Consider the following 21,215-nt stretch of genomic DNA (forward strand, 5'->3'; position numbering starts at 1 on the left):
CCCGTATGACATCCTTAACCATGGCAATATACTAAAAATGATAGATTCAATTCCAGTGCTTTCTCACCTTACATCTGATGATCTTGAATCCGTACAATTCAAACAAGATCGTTCTAACCATTCACAAGAATCTACCTGTACCACATGGTCAACAACTGACATTGCAAACAAGGTTTTTAAATGCAGGAATTAGTTTGCAGAATGGCGAATTGAAGTTAGGAAATGTGGCAATCTGAATTACCCAACCCTACTGATTTCCACAGTGTCAACAAAGAAGGAAGTGCAACCTACCATAACAACATCTAGTAGCTCCAAACAAAATTTGAAATATTGATGTTCCAGGACTCATGGCCAGAAGAAAATACTCCAATTATTAGCTACCAAGAATTTTCCATTTCAGGTACTTGTTCATATCTACAAGGCCATGCCAAAGGAGGGCTCTTAATATATATAGCGTCAGAATAGGATGCCAAGTCCCAAGAGGAGATTAATTTACATTTAACTTGGCTGCAATGTGTAAAATGTCATTTCTATTCACCAATGATTCTATTTAATATTTATGTGAGTACAAAGAGATCTTCCAAAACGATCCAGCTGGCCACCCTGTGGGAAATTGTCAAAATACTTGTTTTTCAATACCCAGCTGCAAGCTTACTTATTTCTGGCGGCTTCAATACCCACTTAATCGCCATAAAATCATCTGATAACTCAAGCAGTGTCATTGCTCAATCTTGTCATGATCATTTTCAAAAACTAGGCCTATCAATGCTGAATAATAAATCCCCAAATGAATCAACAACAGTGCCAACCTTTAAAAACTTCAAGAATCACTCTATAACAGACTGTACAATCATCTTGAAGGACCTGGCCACCAATATCATTGGATATTCCGTCATACCACGAGTTAAAAATGATCATAATCCTCTAATGTTAATATTCTATTTACCTGTATATCTTTTGCCCAAATCTAATACGCTTCATCAAGTGGCATCTTCCTATAATTTGAAAGCACTGGGCTGGCAGTCAACCAAGCAGTTGGAAATAAGGTGTTTTGTGGAAAATCAAATCAAATAAATTTTCTCTGACATTCTAAACAGAAGATCTATGGGGGAGAAATGGAATCACGTCTGTAAATCTTTAATAGGAAACATTTTGGTTAAAAACAAAAGAAAGGGTATAGCCATTGTAATTACTCAGAACAGGTTATATAATTGTTTAAGCTGTACCAACAAACTAAGCCTCTTAATACAGCTACAGGGGCAGTCTTTCGGTAGAAACATTCGTCAATATTTTCTCCGCGAAAACAAAGATGTAAATCATAAGCAAGAGATATGGAAGGCAAAAAGGGCGTATCAAGAGGAGTTGTGGAACTAACTTCTTTGTGAAAGCAAATTAAATAACATCAAGGCCTTGTGGGGAATTAATAACAACCTTGAAAATGGTAGCAACAGGGCTCATAGGGAAAATATTTCTGAATCTGTATGGGTGGAGTTTATCACCAACCGGTATGGTGTACAAGTCCAATCTCCCGCAGAACATGGATCATAGTGGAATACATTTTCCCTGGTGAAATCAAGTGATCAACAGCAAAGTGATGATCACATAAATCTATATACTCTCAGGAATTTGAGTTTCCAGACAGATATAATACCGTCATCTGGAACTGTGGCACTCAATAAGGAAATTATGTTGACCCTTTTTAGTGGGATTAGATCAACCCGAGCCCCGGGTCAAAATGGACTCCCTAATGCTATCTTCAGAGTTAATCCAGATCTGTGGTCAGAGGACCTGACTCCATTATACAACAAAATTCTATTGATGAAATCAGTCTTCAATTTATGGCAAGGAAGCATTTTGCAACCCATTTATAAAGCTGTTCCTCTGACAGCCCAGCAAACTATCGACTAACAGCCCTGAAAAATGTTGAGGCAATGGTTTTTGCTTCTCGCTTACTGAGAGAACTGTAGGAAAGGTCAGTATTGCATCACATACTCCTATTTATTATTCAGGATTTTGAAAGGGCCAGTCCACATTTACGAACTTATTGACTCTAACCCTAAGGGCAGAGAGAGCCATTTATAAAAGGCCAAAACTGTACATCTACGTTGTCGATCTAAAGGGAGCCATTTACACTGTTCCACAAGAGCTGCTATGGAGAATGCTAGCAGCATGGGAAGTGCCACACAAACTCTTGATTTGATGATCTTCTTCTATTATAACACATGGGTTCAGGTAAAGATAGGGGATGAACCAGATTGACTCAGTGAATTAGCACCTACAGTAGTCTCAAGCAAGGATGTGTGCTTTCACCAGGTTTATTCAATCTTTTCATGGCAGAATTGTTTCAACATGTGGATAATGTTAATTCACACTCTCCTAAATTTTCAAATTGCCATCTAAAATACTACAATACGCCAATTATACCGTATTACTCAGCCTTACGCCTATAGGCTTACAACGGTTAATCAAGTCTTTCGATGAATCTATAACAACCAAAACAACCAACCATCTGAAACGAAATATTGAGAAAACTAAAATTATGTCAATAGGGCAATCCACTTGAGTCAGTCAAGAGTTACAAGTATCTTAACATTTTATTTGATGATGAAGTGTCTTTTAAAGGTCATTTTAATGTTTTAGGAGCTAAAACCTCTTCTTCCAATTTTGCTTATAATTTATTTATTTATTTATTTTTTGCGATTTTTATAGCGCGCAAATACCCAAGAGGTGTCTCGGCGCTTACAATACAGAACCGTCGCTGTGGAAGAAAATTATGCTGGGAAAAACCAGGTTTTCAGTTTTTTTCTGAAACTGATGAGCGTGGGGGCGTAATGTACCCAACTTATGATCATTTAGTAAAAATCATGGTGGCAAAGTTGATTCCAGCACTAGCCTACGGCTCAGGCATATTTTGAAGAATGGATGCTAAATTACTGTACCAACTACAAATTAAGGCTTTAAAATCTCTTTTCAAGATTCCGAAGAACATTGGCCATGCGGAGCTTCGTTTAGAATTTGGTCTTCAAAGTCAAGTCCTAGTGGGACAGGCCTTTATAAAAAAGCTTACATGGTCTGTTGCTATCTAAACCTGGTTCTGTAGAAAATTCGTGTTGGCATGAAATCAATAACTCTGATTATGCTGGTGCTTGGAGATCTCACTTATCAGCATGCTTTCAAACTTTTGACTACCAGCCATCAGGACTTTTAGAAATAAATAAAGCTTCCTTTAAGATCCTTTTAAATCAAGCAACAAAGCATCTCTCCTTTACAGCAGATAGACTAACGTTAGCAGTCAAGAAGCACGCTTGGACAGTAATTAACTCCTATGAAAAACTTGAGGTCCAGCCTTACCTGCGTTCACACTTTCTGCCACACATGAGGGATGCATTTCTCAAGTTAAGACTTGGCAGATACTCAATTAAGAACAGTATCCCAAGGTGACTGCAACAATGGCAACAACCTGTTTTAGACTTTGCGGTTACACAGAAGAATCCTTATTGTACATAGTTTGTGTCTATCTTCACATGCTCCACGCATGACAAACTCTGTTAAAACCACTGATTTTAGAAGCATAAGTAAGAACTTGCTGCCAAGCTGTAATACATTGTTTATCAGGCAGGCCATATTCCTTTGATCTGCCGACATCACATTTTTGATCAAGGGGTACAATATCTGCATGCTAAATGGACAGCTTTTATGTACATATGTGTTTCACCTGTTTAAATAAAAAATATATGCCCCATGTAACATAGGAATAAAAAGCTAAACATTTTAGCTCTACAATGTACATGTTTTATCCTGGTTTACTGTTAATATGTAGTTGTTCATATGGCACTTTTATCAGTTTTGCCCCATGAAAGTAATGTTTAATCAAATATTTTTCAGCATTAGGTTTCAGGAATTAGTAAAGCTAAATCCAACTGAAATTGCTTAATGTCTTAAAGGTTTATTTTATTATCTTATAATGTCTAGAATGAATTGAGAAACCCTAAGCACTTCAGCACAACCTTGTACTGACCATTGAATATGAATGGTATTGTTTTTAGGAGCTAATTCTTGTTTTGTTATTTTATAATGTCTAGAATGAACTGAAAGCACTTTAGTACTATTTTGCACTAACTTTTGAGTATGATTGGTAATGTTTTTAAGATCTAATTTTTACAGACTTGATACATTTGTAAATTGTTTAATGTCTATATAGAATCCAGCTGAAGCCAAACACTTTGGTTTTACCATGTCTAGATCTTGATTGTGATTGATGTATAGTTGTTACAATGCAGTTTTTAGCAAATGTGTATATTGTGATGATTTTTATTAATCAGACAATAAAGTCTTTATTATTATTGCATTCAATGGCCAATGCTCCCTAAGCAAAATGTTAATTAAAAATATAACTTAAGATAAAAAAACACACACACACACACATATATATATATATATATATATATATATATATATATATATATATATATATATATATATATATATATATATATATATATATATATATATATATATATATATATATATATATATATATATATATATATATATATTTCTACAAAGATGCCCTGAGCTTACGAACGCACTCCACAAAGGTTAAATTCCACAGGAACTTTTTTGTAAACAAATCGGCAAAGCTGTCCCAATCAATTCATCCCTGATGCCTTTCGGAGCAGCTTGCTCCTTTTTCAAAGGGTAAAACACTGCCACTCCACAGCATGCACTACCACACTTTCATCATTTCTTTGCGTGCTTAATTGATTCCACATTAGAAGTACCTAACAGGTGAGTAATTTCACGAACCGCATTCTGGTAAACGTAGTGCCCAATACTTCCCCGCCAGTGGGGGCTGCTTTGTGACAGTCCTTTTTGTTTGTGTTTCAAAGCCCTCCAGTGGGCCTCAGGACAAGTGTGCCGGTTTTTAATTTTGTGCAACCTCTGTGCTGATGAAAGGCTCGGGGAGATTCCTCAACCCTCAGACCTTAATTTCCTGGGACAGCATTGCCGATTTGTTTACAATAAAGTTCCTGTGGAATTCAACCTTTGTGGAGTGCGTTCTTAAGCTCAGGGCATCTTTGTAGAAATATATATATATATATATATATAGTATGTAAATAATCCAGCAAAAAATGCATAAATAAAGAAACAAGTATGTAATGTGTAAATAATAAAATAAAAGTGTGTGACATCCAAATGTAGAAATAAAAATTGAAGCACAAAACATTTATAATTAGTGTTAAATCTATATACATGTATACAAAACAAAAACATGCAATAACATGTTTTTGCTTTATGCTATAACAAGTGTATATGTGTAACAGAAAGTATGAGAAAGTGTCCAATACAAATACATACATAACTCAAATATCACAGTAAACACAATTTAACTGTATTACAGTATGTATAATATACTTACTTGAAACACGGGTGCAATAAATAATTAAATATAGTACAACACTCCAAATATAGATTAAGCCATATTAAGAAAGGTATTGGACAGTAAAGGGGTTACATTTAATATTCTCTGCAACTAATAGCGATGTCACCCAATTGCTGGAGTCGGGTGACACATTGCCTCTTGAAGCGTACCTTTTCTAAATTATTCCTGCGCACATAACCCCAGCTCAAAGTACTTTACCAAAAAATTGTAAGCTTTCGTGGGGCCATGCATTCAATGACCCAGGAGCCTTATTGGGTTTTTATTTAATGTTGCTGGGAGGTTGCTGCACTCCCTGCAGCCCTCCACAACATTAACTCCTTTGGTTCTCAGGACGGCTTAGATCCATCATCAGCCACAGTGGGTGTGTGAGCAGGACAGCTCTAAGCCGTCCTGGCACCCACCTGCATTAGGAGCGCTGGCGCTCCCTCACAGGCCCCACCCCAGAACATGTCTCCATTGGGGATGGCAGCAGAAGCACTACCACTGGCACCACGACTCCCCCTCCCTTGTCAATCTGATGACATCAGCATGCACACTGACATCACCAATGGGTACCGGGATGCGCTGGAAGTCATTTGCTTCCAGCGCACCAGAGAAAACAGGCCAGTGTCTCCTCTGGGGAGGGTTCAGAGAGGGCATAGAGGCACTAGGGGGCAGGAAAGAGTTTTTCCTTTCCCCTGTCTTTCTTTGCAGTGCATTGCTGCTGTGCAATTGCAGGTAGGTTCATGATCATGCAGCAGGAATGCACCCCTAGGCCACCTGGAATTGACTTTTTCTGGGGGAGCCACCCCCTTGAGCAAGGTCTGCTCCCCTTTATTTGTGCAGTCATTTTGTCCATATCTGCCCCATGGGGGAGATCAGCTGTATATTTAGGCAAATCTGCCACCCCAGGGATACCTTTTCTAGAATATTGGGGAGTGGACTCTTGGGCAAGAGCCACCTTCCTTTATTGGGGCATTAATTTTGGCCATTTCTGCCACCATTTGGGGGCAGATCAGCCATATTTGTAGGCTGATCTGTCCTTAAGGGCAGCAGAAACTCACTAGACACCAGGGATCATTTTATGTGCATGTCGGGGAGCAATTTGCTTATTTACTCTATGGTGAACACCTTCTGCCCTCATATCTTTTTGGAAACTGGCCACTAAGGGAATAATATGTGCTGTTTAGTGCAGATCCCACAAGGTTTACTTACCAAGAAGCCCTTGTAAATGGGATTAATTGACAATGATGAAGCAAGGTGAAGAACAAGATTTTGTTCAAACTTGTGAAATTAATCTCTCATAACAATAATTAAATTAATAAGCTTGTGGTGAAAATACTAATCAACTTAGTTTAAGAATACATTCATCAATACACGCGGGATAAACTAATGTGCTTTATGTTGCAAACGCAAAGAAAAAATAATAAACTAGCCTTGTCTATTGTCTTTGTCAGTATTAAATGCAGCTGTTTAACTAATGGCGTGTGCTTATTTTGTGTGCTTATGTTATGTCCTTTCTGTGACGAAAGCTCAAGGAGTTCGTGTAGTTCAAAAAGGAGAAGTAAATATAATGCTGCCTGATTGTGCTTTTTGCTAGGTAACATATTTAACAGGATTAATTAGTAAAGGGGGTGGGTAACAGAATGGGTCTCAATTCTTTAATTAATTGATGTCTTGTGTTTGTTTAATAATAGTTTCCAAAGTGAGGCCTAAAGGTGGTTCAGAAAACATGGCTGACAGAGCTGCAGACGCAAAAGCTTTTCCAGAGTGAAGTCTTTGCACATGCGTAGCTGTGAAGATTTTTACTGCACTGTCATCGTTAATTGAAAAAGCAGTTCTTTGGTTGAGTTGAACGTGCTCATGAAGAAAAGGCTCAAGGACAGAAACTTAAAGGGTCTGCCAAGGCTAGGAAGTAAATGTTCAAAACTCGAGGAAAAGTAACTTTCTTGAGGAAGTTGAAAGATGTGGAAATGAAAGACAATAAGGCTTATGTGAAGCCTGGACTTGGTCAAGAATCGGAGATTACCTAATGCATTCATTTTATCATGGACTGACACAGGACAGCCAATGAAAAGCTCGGATTTGCTTTAAAGAATGTAAAATGTTAAAAGTTTAGCTAGAAAGAAAGGTATAAAACCTGACACCATGAGCAGGGAAAAAAGTTTGCTGCTTCTCTTCCTTTCCGATTCCTGAATGACGTGACATGCTGTTGGACTTTTGGCGCATGTAAGGACAGCAGACTTTAAATAATTTTTCCTTTCTAGGTGAAGTGAGAAATAGACAGGGAAATAGATTTAGGGAATGGGAACTGTTATTCTGCTAATATTTCATGTTTCTGAGCTTGCTTTGAAAATGTCAGTTTATTAATTCATTTCCTTATTAAAAGCTGCTTTCTTAATTGCTTATAAAATAAAGATTTTAAAACATAAATGCTTTTTCTTTATGAAAAATAAAGTTAATAAAATTAGATTTGAAAAGACAAGCTGGTCTTGTTTATTCATGGTCTAGTTACCATCAGTTGATCCAATCGCCTTGGTGGTCTGATTAATAAATATTAAATGTTAAAACCATGGTAAAAATAGATAAACTGCAATTGTATATAATTTTGTAAATAATATGTGAGAAGTTTAGTTAATCATACCACCTGATTCACTCGCTCAAAAATTGTCTCATTGGTAGTATGGGCCTTTATATGTGTTTCATGATTAATGGTGAGTATTGAGGTGATATGTAGCGTTTTTGAGACAGTTTTTCAAACAGAGCGCTGGATCAACAACAACATATTTTTTCCTCACATTTCTCTGTGGGACAGTTGTGGGATGACCGGGCCAGCTCAAAGTTCCTTCCACCCAGAGTTCTCTTAGTTCTCCCGGTAAAAATGCTACCTCACGTGTGTGGATGAGCCGGGTGCACGTGACAGGGAAATGTGTTGTGGAGACATCAACTACATCTATTACAAAACAACCTGGTTATGCAAGGGAGGCACCAGCGATTTTGGTCCCGGGCTTGGCTGCTATCTAGAGAAACCTACCATACCCAGTCATTTATGAAAACTAGAAACCAGGGGAATGCAAGGAGGTGTGGCTTGTGTGGATTCCCTAAAGTTTTCTTACCCAGAATCTCGTGCAAACCTCAAATGTAGCTAAAAAGCCAAATTTTCCTCACATTTCTGTGTGGGAAAGTTGTTGGATCACAGGGCCGGTCCAAATTTCCTACCATCCAGCGTTCCCCCAGGTCTTCCGATAAAGATGCTACCTCACTTTTGTGGGTGGGATAAGTGCCCGTGAGAGGGAAGCACCCAAAACGTATTGTGGAGACATCAAACGAATCTAATAAAAAACAACCTAGTTATGCAAGGGAGGTCTACATTTTTGGTCCCTGGCTCGGCAACCACCTAGAGAAACCTACCAAACCCAGACATTTCTGATAACAGAAACAATAGTAATTTAACTAATGCTTAGTATATATCTTTAAGACTCAGAAACATGTACAAAACACACTCACGGGATGATGTCACAGTGATGTAATTTGAGATGTCATGAGTGATGTCACTGACCATGCCATGAGTGATGTAATATGTGAGGTCATAAGAAGTGCATTGCAGGGGGCGTTAGTTATAACTGCTGATTTTCACTGGTTTTGTACGAGTGACATCTGAGCCTAACTATAACGTCCCTGTAAGCTTTGTGTTTTTTCAAGTGAATTTCTAAGGTTTTTTGAAAGCTAATTCCTAACTAAAACGTCCCTGTAACCTTTGTTTTTTCAGTGAATTTCTATAGTTTTTTTAAGTAGTAGTCGTGTTTGCAGAGTGGTGGAGTAAAGGGGCTGGGCCTCCAATCAGCTCTCAGGAATCCCTCTGTGTAGGACTTACAGGCTTCTTGGCCCCCAAGGTCCCTCAGGAGATAAGTAGACGTCATCCTCCAATCAGTAGTGCTCCTGGAGATGCATTTACAGAGTGGTGGATAAAAGGGACATGACCTCCGAAAACCTCTAAGCAATTCCGCAGTGTGCCTGCCCTTTATTTTTTTTAACATTTTTTATAAAACAAGGGAAGGGAGCAAAGGTTGTGTACGGCATGGGGTTGGCAGCCTCTAATTGGCTACCTCTGATGGGGTGGATGCCAAGGCCTGCCAGGCCTGTGGGCAACCCAGTGTTGCGGTCTGAGCGCTGTGTGGGTTTTCTTTTCTTTCCTTTCCTCTCTTTGTGGGCAGGATCATGCATGCGGGATCATGCGGGTGGGAACATTGCAGGCAGGAACATGCGGGCGGGATCATGCGGGCGGGATCATGCGGGTGGGAACATTGCGGGCGGGAACTTTGGCGGGAACATTGCGGGCGGGAACATTGCGGGCGGGATAATTGCGGGAGGGATCATGCGGGTGGGACCATGTAGGTGGGATTTTAGGCGGGACTCTCCTGGCAGGAACCTTACTGGCGGAATTGGTGGGCGGAACCACTTTCGGCGGGAATTCTATCCTGACGCTTGATAGATGGGTTAGAATCTACCTTCCGTTTTCAGCTCTGGGATAGGTGGGTGGGTAGGACCTTGGTCAGTATTTAAGGCCTCTGCTCCTTCCTCGCTTGGGTTCTCTTCCAGTTTTCGGCCCCGGAAGTACTTTTGCCTTTGCTATCCTGGCATCCTGCTGTCTGGATCTTGGTACCCTGCTCCATGGAGGTTTTGTTTTTCATTTTGACTCTCTAACGGGCTCATGACTGGACCCTCTTTTGCTGGCTGCAAAGGACTAGTCTGTTTTCCGGCTGGAGCAGACTCTTCGTGGATTAAATTATTTTCTCTACAGGTCCAATTGGATATATTAGGAATCATCTTGGAGGACCAAATAACAAGCAGTAGACTCTAGGCGAGATGCATTGTCCATATTCTTCAATTATTATTTTTCATTCCAGTGCACTGAGAAAGGATTCCTTTGGACTTTGTTAGCAGGTTTTTTGGACACTCGTATTCTGGAGGTGTTCCTTTTTTCCCCGCCATCTTTGGAAGAACATGGAGTTATAGAACTACTTTTTGTGGATACCTTTCCCTACCACTTTCCCTTCCATTCATCAAGAGATCTCAAGATTGCTTAAAGGCGAATTCCACTTCCTGTTCTGGGTATGTGAAGGATTAGAGTGGAAGGGGTATATAAGGGTGATATTACTATCTGAGTAACATTTATTCTCGTGGGTCTATCTTTTCCTTCTAATCTGTTATTGTTTTCTTCTTGCTGCAGTATGTTCCTGGTGTGGAGAAGTGGTATGCCTGCAGTCTAGAGGATGGTCTCATGAATACCTGTATCACCCTGAATATCTGACGTTACCGCTTCTTCCCCAGGTGCGTTGCGTTCTCAGGTGATTACAATTGAATATCGCACGAGGGGTTTAGACACCATAGGGGGTGACTCGGACCATCTTCGCTCCTGTAGTACTTGTGTAGTACCTGTGGTTACAAATGAGTGGGGTCGGAACACCCCGCACCATGAATGACAAAAGGCCATGCGCAGCATGAGGTTGGCTACCTGCAAGGGGGTGGGTTGCTTCCGGGTGGGTTATCAACAGGCCCTGCAGCCAACCCCGTGCTGTGCATGGCCATCCAGGCTGTCTGTCTGTGCAGGTTTGCCGCAGGCCCTGCGGCCAAACTCCTGACTGTGCGCTGTTGGGGATTGGCTTTACACATTAAAAAAGCAATACATTTGTGTCTGAAAATCTCTAGTACCTGCCTAATCCAGGTGATTATCAAGCATCATCATGATTTTTTTTTTACAAGAAGTAGATGTCCTAATAAACTTGTCATTAATCTTTGAAAAATGGTGCTGAAAAACAACTCTAAATGCATAGCATGCAATTTAAAACACCCAAAAGGTGCAATGAAGGATGTAAAATCGTTTGAAACTTCTGCCAATTTAGCCTGGTGGTAAGCAGAGGTAAGAGCCAAACTACCAAATATAATATTTGGTAGGGGAAATCTATCCTCCACCACTCGCTCATTGAGTTGTCTCAAATCTACACAATCTGATGTCTCCATTGGGTTTAGAGGCCACCACTTCCGGAGCAAACAATTCTGTGTCTTCTACAGGTTCAATGATACTTTCATTATATAAATGTTCCAATCCTTTTCTGACTTAGTTCTGTAAAGTAATAGGAACATTTCTAACTTCAAAAATAACAGGAAACACATTACGTTTTAGACAGATGCACTGAACATACCCTTTGACACACACAACTTTATCCAAATATACATCTGGAAAATCTTGTAGTCACATCTGAGAAAGACAATACTTTGTGCATTCATGCTTGAGGTAAAGAATTCGGATCAAGTAATTTTTTATGTGGTCAGCTCAAAATGGTATCTCTTTAGACAAGTGCATATATTTTCCCAGCAGCGTGGTTACCTCTGAATTCAATGTTTGCTTCAAAGTAATCAAGCAAATCAATAGGTTTAACCCCATAACTGAACAGAAACCCATCAGTATCATGTATGGTTACTTTTCCTCTGAGGTGAGAGTCAAAATCATGATCGGAGATCAATGAAAGGCGGGCTTCAGAGTCCATCATCATATTCACCATGACCTCATTCAACCTAACTAAATCTGAAGGACGCTCACAAGATATTTTGGCATCAGAGAAGATTTCACTGACTTTCCCAACAGAAGAGTAATTTTTTACAGCACAAGTGCCTCTTCTTATCACAAGTTTTACATGTCACAACAATGGCAGGACAATACTTGCTGTTGGCTAAATGATTGAGATTGTTACATTGAAAACAATACATTTTGGGTTTACTGAAAGCGTGTGATTTGGGAAAATGCTTTGGCTTTGAAGTGACTTCATGAACATTATGACTATTCTTCTATCATTCACTAACACAAGCCATGGAATACTCTACTCTCTTAACTATGGTGATAACCTTTCCCAGTCTCAGGCTATCTTTAAGCCAAAGTTCTTCTCTGATTTTATCATTTTTACATCTTAACATCAATTGGTCCCTAATACGGTCCTCAATAGAGCAAATTTGCGTGCAGGGAAACAAATAAAAACTTTGTTTTCTGCAAGCGGGAGCTATTTGACAACTCTGGCTTGCAGAAAGCTGTGTTATGTTTGCTTTTGCTTGGTGGGAGCTATCAGCTCCCACCAAGTAAACTGGAGGTCAGGTTATTTCTACCCTGACCTGTCTCTTTTTTTAAAACATTATTTTGTAGGACTAGGCTGAAGCTGAGTCCCAAGATGGCTGCGAACACTTCCTGGTTGAGGTATTGCCTGCCAATCACATTTCAGCATGGAGACTGCCGGATCCTTAGAAGATCCTCGTCCCATTATATACAAATATGGATTTTGTTTCTTATTTCTAAAAACTACCCAATGGATTTACACAAAATCAGAAAAAGGCACTTCTCTGGACTAATATCTACCTTTCTGCCAATTTTGGTGTAATTCTATTAAGCAGTTCGGGCTGTAGTCATGCCTAAAACCCTAATGGGAAAATAACATGGGAAACACACGTTTTTTGACCCCCCCATTTTTCTCTACCCACGCTTGATGGATTGCCCCAAAACTTTCCATACACAATAAGAATAACCGGGGCACTTTTTTTCAGAAGATTTCATCAAGATTCGTCAACCGGCACTAAAGAGATAGGCAAGTCAAAAAATACTTTTCCTGTGTAAACATGCTCCTAACTATAACTACATATTGATGACCGACAGTAGGTAATTTATATATATATATATATATATATATATATATATATATATATGTGCTGGTGAGAGAAGCATGCCCTCATGATTAAACACCAACACTGGTATAAGCATATAGTTAATTATTGGCGTTATAGTGATGACATCTTTTTGATCTGGATTAGTTCCAAAGAAGAGGCTGTTGAGTTTGTAGGAGCTATTTACTGAGGGTGGGCGTAGTTCGCGAAGTAGTGCTACGCGAAGCTACGCAAAGTGCACTTCGCACTACGCGAGCTACGCGTAGCACTACGCGAACTGCGTAATAGCATGTTTGCACTGTGCAAGATGTCATTTTCAATGATTGCACCTTGCGGACAAGCATCCGAGCATGCGTAACCACTCGCAATGAGAAACCTGACCTCCCCGTGTTGAGAATCTCGCCGGGAGGTTTATTTTCCATGCTCGCGATCGACAACTTGATGTTGCTGATCGCGAACGAGGAAAAAGTCTTGCGAGGATGTCATTTTGCTTGCTCGCGGTCGCCAACTTGATGTTGAGGACCGCGAGCAATCAAAAAATTACAGCTGCACTACGCCACGCTGCGCATGTTTGCACTGTGCTACATGCAGTTTGCGTCGTGTGAAGTTGCGCAAATTTCGCAAGCGTAGCATAGTGCTTTGCCCAGGGTTACTATTTACTCTAATGAATTGAATCTGAGATTTACAGCCTCTATAGACAGTTCCAGTGTTGAGTTTCTAGATGTTTTATTGTTTATTAATGAAGGGAAGTTACATACTAACACAGAAAAACTGTAGCTGGAAACTCTAATTTACATACGGAAAGTTTGCATCCACACCACCTAATTAATAGCATATCATACGGTGAATTTATCCGGATTCGCAGAATCTGTAGTTCAGATTCGTTCTCAATTGAATGTCAACAGGATGCATTTTGTAGGTTCATTGATCATGGGTATAAGTAATCACTTTTGACCCAAGCCTTAAACAAAGCAAACAGTCTGCCTAGAGAAACACTGCTAAAGCCCAAGAGTAACATTGCTAGGGACACAGCATGTGGTCTTAATAAAGAGGTACATACAATACAACTGACTACCACCTTCAGTCAACAAGAAGAAAAAATACATAAGATGATATACTCAGAATGGCCAAATGTACTTACTGACATTATTTTAGGCCCTATTTTACCAAGTTTGCCTGCCATTACTTTTAAAAGGGCACCCTCAATGAGGGATGCCCTAGTGAAACCTATGCCGGAGGTTAAAACCAAAAGTACCTGGCTCACAAAAGCAGGCTTCTTTAAGTGCAATTCATGCAACGCTTGTACATTTGCTAAGAATGCAACCCATTACAAGACAGCATTTAGTGAGAGGGAGATTGCTATTCAAGAACACCTCACATGCCGTACTGAGTATGCCATCCATAAATTGAAATGTACCTGTAACTTGGGATATATTGGCAGTACTAAACTTCCAGTACACAAACACATCCATCAACACATAAGGGCCATTGTAAATTCTGATCAAAATTATCCGGTCGCCAGACATTTTAAATCAATACTCAACAACAAATTAAATTATCTGGAATATACAGTTTTAGGGATGTTCCAATCCCCGGACGGGGAGGGAATCCTGAGAGGCTATTACGACAACGTAAATCTCACTTCATTTTAGCCCTCGATACTAGAGTCCCTATTGGCCCGGATATGAGCGAGGATTTGCATAGTTTCCTATGATGATGTTATGATTTATCTTATCCATTCATCCTACATTTTTTGTTTCAGTGATTGATGAGTATTTTAGAGATTTTATTCACTGATTAGTTATTCATTGTTGACATGGAGATATCTGTTTCTTAAATTCTGTAAATAGTTACCTCCTCATATAAGACGATTTATTAATTTTAGATGTTGTATTTTTCTGTGAACTATACATTGACATTTGTATACAGTTGTGCTCTCGCTACTACAAAAAGTATCACAAGCAGTACATTGACTGATAAGTATTCAAGGAGACAGAAGCAGATTCTTTGGTGTGTTCAAAATGCAGCAAAACGTTGGTTTATTCTCTCCAGATTCAAGTAATGTAAGGCAAAGCCGACACGTGTTTCGTCGTGTACAGTTGAGTCAACACGACTCTTCAGGGCTTGAAAATTGGTATATTCGTGGTGCTTGTCGCTAGGTCTAGGCTACTGTCCATGTATTGGACGTTACTTGTCGGAGAGAGACACAATTCTAAAGTGGCTACCCAGAAACGGTCTGTTCCTTTATGATAGTCACGTGGAAAAAAGGCTTACACAATGGTAGTCTGCCTATCGAGTGTCACACTTCTCTGTGTTAGTTCACTCTTGGTCCTGGTGTATCAGGAGGTAGCCGGGAGGGGATCCGTCTTTCTAAGGACTCGCTAGAGACGGGTACGTCTCTCAACAGGCGGTGCGCTGTTGTTCTGGATCCCTCCTCCTGTGGTTCCCGGTCGCCGTCTCTCAGTACGGTCCGTACTGAGAGACGGCGACCGGGAACCACAGGAGGAGGGATCCAGAACAACAGCGCACCGCCTGTTGAGAGACGTACCCGTCTCTAGCGAGTCCTTAGAAAGACGGATCCCCTCCCGGCTACCTCCTGATACACCAGGACCAAGAGTGAACTAACACAGAGAAGTGTGACACTCGATAGGCAGACTACCATTGTGTAAGCCTTTTTTCCACGTGACTATCATAAAGGAACAGACCGTTTCTGGGTAGCCACTTTAGAATTGTGTCTCTCTCCGACAAGTAACGTCCAATACATGGACAGTAGCCTAGACCTAGCGACAAGCACCACGAATATACCAATTTTCAAGCCCTGAAGAGTCGTGTTGACTCAACTGTACACGACGAAACACGTGTCGGCTTTGCCTTACATTACTTGAATCTGGAGAGAATAAACCAACGTTTTGCTGCATTTTGAACACACCAAAGAATCTGCTTCTGTCTCCTTGAATACTTATCAGTCAATGTACTGCTTGTGATACTTTTTGTAGTAGCGAGAGCACAACTGTATATTTCTGTTTAGTCCCTTGACTATTTTGGACGGTTAAGGGTGTTTTTCCGCCTGCTCTTCACGCACTACATTTCTACTTGTCAATCTATACTCTGTAACGCTTAACCGAGGTAGTGCGCCTATATGATCTGATTTTCTAAAAACCCCACTAAAGTGTTACATTGACATTTGTACTTGATGATCATTTAGGATTAAATGATATAGGTTTTTCCAAAGCTGCTAGTGAATCTGTATATTGCACAGCACCATTTTGCACTTTAAATATTTTCACCTTGCACTTTTTCAAATGCATTAATTAACATTTACTGACATATGATTTCTTATAGCCAATTTTCTGTGTGATTTATTTAATAATTCAGATTGGTTTTTAGCAACCAGATATATTGAACTTGGCCTGATGGGTCTTTCTGCACTAGAACCCTATTGTCGAACGATCATTCGTTCTAGGACTCATGTTTACGTATTTGAATTTTTTCTTTCGTAAACATGACCAGTGCTCAATCTTGACAATCATAGACCACAATTTATTGTTTGAGTATTGGGTCTCTATGCCGCTACATGGATTTATTTTTTATATGACGCCCATTGTGGTGTTTGAATTAATGTATAACTTAGTTATACTGTTATCATCTTGCCTATTTTGCACAGTATATTCCTAGATCTGATACAATTTTATCAGATGCCTAGTGTTGAGGTGTTATTCTATGTTCCAACCAGTAGAGGCACTTGCCTCTTTCATCGTGATAGCAATACTGAGAGCTATTGATATTTTTTATACTATGACTGGTTGTAATGTGTTTTATTGTATATCATTATATTTTTTGTATTACAATGTGAACAGTATTGCATTTATATTTTTAGACATATTTTTAATACCTCATTGCAAGCATAATATATTGGATGCATAGTCAACCATGAACTACTGGGAATATGATTATAGTCTGTTTTCCATACACATAAACCGGGTGAGCTTGTTTTTACAGGCAAGTGTGCACTTTTATGTTTTTTAATGAGTTCCCTGAAAGAAGACGCATCATGTGATCAAGCTCCCTGTGAGGAGTGAAACACATCATGGCAGGTAATATGCCTATTTAATTTGTGTGGACTTTTTATTAAATAAAATTTCACTGCTTCATCCACCAATACTGCGTGGGATTCTGTAAGTTCGTTGGGAGTGCTTGAGGTCCGTGCCTGAAGTTTCTGCCAGATCGAGTGGCAGATAGGAGTTCTCGAGTGATATATATATATATATATATATATATATATATATATATATATATATATATATATATATATATATATATATATATATATTACCTACTGGCAGTCGCCAGTAGGTAGTTATAGTTAGGACCTAGTTTCCATAGGAAATCCTCAACATTCTATTTGGATTAACTTTGGCCCTGGTGGATGAATCTTTGCGAATTTCTCAAAGAAGATGGCTCGGTCCGCTGCGCTCCTTCCCTGAAAGTTTGGGGGGGATTGGTGAAGTGGGGGCTGAGATAAAAGGGGGGTCCCAAAACGTGTTTTCTCCATGTTATTTTCCATAGGACGTTTAGACACGGCTACAGTTCGAACGGCTGAATGGATTTATAAGAAATTTGGCAAAACTGTAGAGTCCGGCTCGCAGATTACGCTTTTTTTGGAATGGTGTAAATCCGTTCAGTAGTTGCTGAGAAAATTAAAGTTAAAGTCAATTATATATCTATAAGCGCGGACGGGTGCGCGCACTCGAGCGGCTGCGCGCGAGCGGAATTTTTTTTTTGCTGCGTGACGTCTGTTAACGTTCGATTCGAATGAAATCAGGAAGTGTTGACCGCCATTTTGTCACTGCGAGTAAATATATTGTCATTTCAAAGCGTTGGAACATGGAAAGGGGAGAAGGTAGAGATTGTTTTGCTGCGTAGGTTTTCTCAGGGTGTGCAGTAAGGTCCTTAAAGGCGAAAATATATATTATTTTTTTTTTTTAAAGTTGCGGGGTGCGCGCACTCGGGTGCGCACACCTACTTACAAGAGTGTGAAAATGGAGATAAATCAGAAGTTTGAGTGCTTTGATATAAGGTGGCTCTGAAAAGAGCCCTTGTGTTAATTGAGTTGTTTCTGCATTTATAAGTAAGTACCGATGCAGAGTCTGATGTTGCAGAGGAAGATTTTGTTTCCCTCATCCGTGAAATGAACACCATCTGTCCTATAGATGTCTTGCATGTGGTAACGCAAGTTGTTGTGGTAAATAGAACCCATGCTATAATCTCTGAGGAAAGCAGAAACAGATTTATTAACATGTCTCCTTGCTTTCTCAATTTGTGCACAATGTTGATTGGACCAATTCCATTTCTGTCTTTGGCATATATTGGAATATACCAAGGCAGTTCGAGGAAAAAGTGTCATCAATTGTCTAAAGGTGTCTTTTAGAAGCATTTCCAGACCTACCCCAGTCAATGTGCCTAGATCGTTCCCACCACAGTGCACAATTATAAGGTCTGGTTCTGGGAGATGCATAAAAGTTTTCACCAATGGTATTAATTGGTGACATCTTAATCCTCTTTGCCCAATCCACGTTATCTGCACATTTGGTAAATCAAGGTTGGAAATTCGTCTGCTTGCAGAATATTTTCCACTCCAGTGAATATAGCTGTGTCCTAAAAGCCAAACCTTCATTTTCAAGGCAGATGCACTCGTGCTCCGATGGGTTCTGGAAGTGGAATGGCAGTTATTAGCTGAAATTCAGGATAAAAAAATGGACGAGGCTTGGTGTGGTTGAAAAACAAAAGATGATTGGTTGATTCTAATACGTGAAGATTGAAGACTACGTTGCATGTTAATGTTATGTAAAAGAAAAAGTAGTATTGGGTGTGAAAAAAATGACATGTAACAGAGCTGTGGATAGGCAGGTGTTTCTGGAGGGAAAACAGTGTTGTTAGTTTGCTGTAGAACGTTGAGATATGAACTTTTGACCTGTGCCTTCAGCCAGGTGCAGAATGAGGTGTTACCATGGAAACAGCCAGAGATGGCAGTGGGTGGTGGGTGACTTTTATGTGACATTGAAAATATTGTGAGGGACAACCAACTGAAATGTAAATTTGAATACAAAATTTTGCGGGAGGAAATATGATTGGCTGAAGAGACATATATGAGTCTGTATTGACTAGATATCTGTGCCATTGAATTTTGGTTGCAGTGATAGCAGCATAATTGAGACTTCCGTCAAACGAATATCTATTTTGTGACTGTCACTGTTGTACATCGTACAAAGCATTGGTAAAGGTAAGTCTGTAACTGTTTGTTTTGTCATGTACCGTAAAAGAAAGGGTTCACGGGCTGCTATAGGCCTGTGGGTTCTAGTATGAGTAAATCAGGCCGACAAAAGAAAATATTAAGTTAGTACAGCTGAAGTTACGTGGAACACATGAATACTGTTTCAATATACAATCATTTTAGTTGAGATTATGGATTAAAAGAGAGAGCGTGTATATTTAAAATGTTTATTCAGAAATGCACTGTTTTCAAGGCAAGTTTCTTATCTAATACGAGTGCAGACATTGCACAAAACAAAGTAATCGGTATAGCCACTAGTACATAAAATACAAACGGTATAGTTGATGAAAAATGAATATGGTTTAGCAAAATTAATTATACACTCTTATGAGGAAGTATATTGGGGCAGATTTATGAAGGCCTTGCGCCGCCGGTGCGTTACTTTTAACATAAATAAGGCTCATTATATGTTAATAAGTGGATGAAGGTCTCTGGCCTTTCAGTTTAGGAACAATACATGAAAATGCTAGTGGTTAGACCAGTGTTTCCCAAACTGTGGTCCGCGGACCCCCAGGGGTCCTTGACCCATTCCCAGGGGGTCCGCAGGCAGCAGTTTTAAAAGCACTTCAAAGTTCCTTGCAGAATTATCAGTTTTGGAGCAACAATAAAAGTGTCAAGATAACACCAGTGATTAATGTACCTGCTGGAGAGAGAGAGAGAGGAGAGTTTTGTCCAGTGGCAACTTCTACTTATCTAATGTAGCACAGAGGGTTACTGCAAAGAACATGTACCATGTATTTAATTTAAAAAAAATTTATATGCATAGGTCAGTGGGTTACTTACTGCTTTTGTAAGTAACTTATTTTTCTTCCCAGATTGTCGTATCCTTGTGCATAATAAGGTCTTCATTTACTATTCTTTGAAAGCTAATAAAATTCAATCTGTAATGATAACTGTGTTGTAGACTGCACCATTGTTTCCCAAAAACCTTTGGGGGAGAGCATTCCAAAGCCCCCTCTGTAGTGGTCAGGCTCACTCATTGCACTTGGTATGCACCGTATGGGGACTGGTCTGAAAACATTTTCTAGGGCTGCTTTTGGTTTCCAGACTGGCCCTTGCAGGAGCAGGAGCCTCGAACAGCAAAATAAAACCAGCCATGTAAAGCTTTGTCACTGGGATGCAGCACCAATCTTCCCATTAAATTATTTAGTTTTTTGTAAATTCACAGAAGTGGAGGAGCGTGTCGTTATCCTCCTTGGCTTAATGACACGGTCCACCACTTCGGAAACGAGGGGCTGCGCCATATTTACAAGAATATGGTGCAGCCCTGTGTTTCCCCCTGCGCTTGCGCTACACTTAGCAGGGTAGCGCCAATGCAGGCACCCTTGCACCATAGTGCAAGTGTGACTGCGTGCAGGGGAAGATTGTTTATGTACAGGAAGATCCTCCTTCCTGAACATAAAAAATCCAAGGCGTTTTGCTTTTTCCATGTGTACTGCATAAGGCAGCACACATGAAAAAAGCAAAATCGAGGAGAAATAAAGCATTTATCCTCGTTTCGTCAAGTTAAGTCCAGGTGTTTCCTGGTTTTAATTATGGCGCAGTCTCCTATTTACGCTGCCCTTGTAAATAGGAGGCAGCGTTCAAAAATCAATGGCTGTTGCAGTGGAACGCCCATCGCAACACCCACTGCCCACCTCTTTCACGTTAAGAATTGCATGAAAGTGGGTCTTATTTGCAAAGCAGCGTTAAGCCACAGTAAGTGGCTCAACTGTGCCTTGTACATAGGGTGAAGCCCATATCGCCACGGGAATA

The sequence above is a fragment of the Lissotriton helveticus genome, chromosome 2_1 (assembly GCF_964261635.1).
Source record: "Lissotriton helveticus chromosome 2_1, aLisHel1.1, whole genome shotgun sequence".
In the NCBI taxonomy this organism is placed as follows: Eukaryota; Metazoa; Chordata; class Amphibia; order Caudata; family Salamandridae; genus Lissotriton; species Lissotriton helveticus.